The sequence below is a fragment of the Euleptes europaea genome, chromosome 4, assembly GCF_029931775.1.
Source record: "Euleptes europaea isolate rEulEur1 chromosome 4, rEulEur1.hap1, whole genome shotgun sequence".
Classification (NCBI taxonomy): domain Eukaryota; kingdom Metazoa; phylum Chordata; class Lepidosauria; order Squamata; family Sphaerodactylidae; genus Euleptes; species Euleptes europaea.
Window position 1 is genome coordinate 15,703,577 of NC_079315.1, and position 544 is coordinate 15,704,120.

Genomic DNA, 544 nt, shown 5'->3' on the forward strand with positions numbered 1-544 from the left:
AACCGTTTTCTGTGATGCCGTTGGGGTCTGTCTCGGCACCAAGCCTCTTCATGGACCAAACTGTGCCAGAATGAGGACGACAAGCTTTGAGCACAACTTAAAAAAAGAAGAAAAAAAAGACTGACTTCAACACACTAACCAATCCTAGATCAGCCAGTTTTGCCTGCTGTATTCTGTAGTCATTTGTTGTTCTTCTGGATGGTTGAGAGAGAGAGAAAAAAGGTAACTAACACCCATCCTCCCTTTCATGCTTACTTGTAAATTTTAGTTGTAGTGTTTAAACTGGCATGTTATTAACGTTTTGGAAGTTTAAGGAAAATGCACAAACTAACTTGCCTCTTAACTCTTCTTGCCCTCTATTTTATTGACATAAGTAACTTAACTGGAGAAAAAAAAATTCCCTCTTCAGAGTATGTTGTCATGAAAGCTTTCACTCCATTTAAGATAGATGACTGTTCTGTGTTGATCCTTTTTTTTCTGTATATTTGTCATGAAAGTGCTTGCATCTTCTTTGATGTATTTGAACAAATAAACCTACAAATCA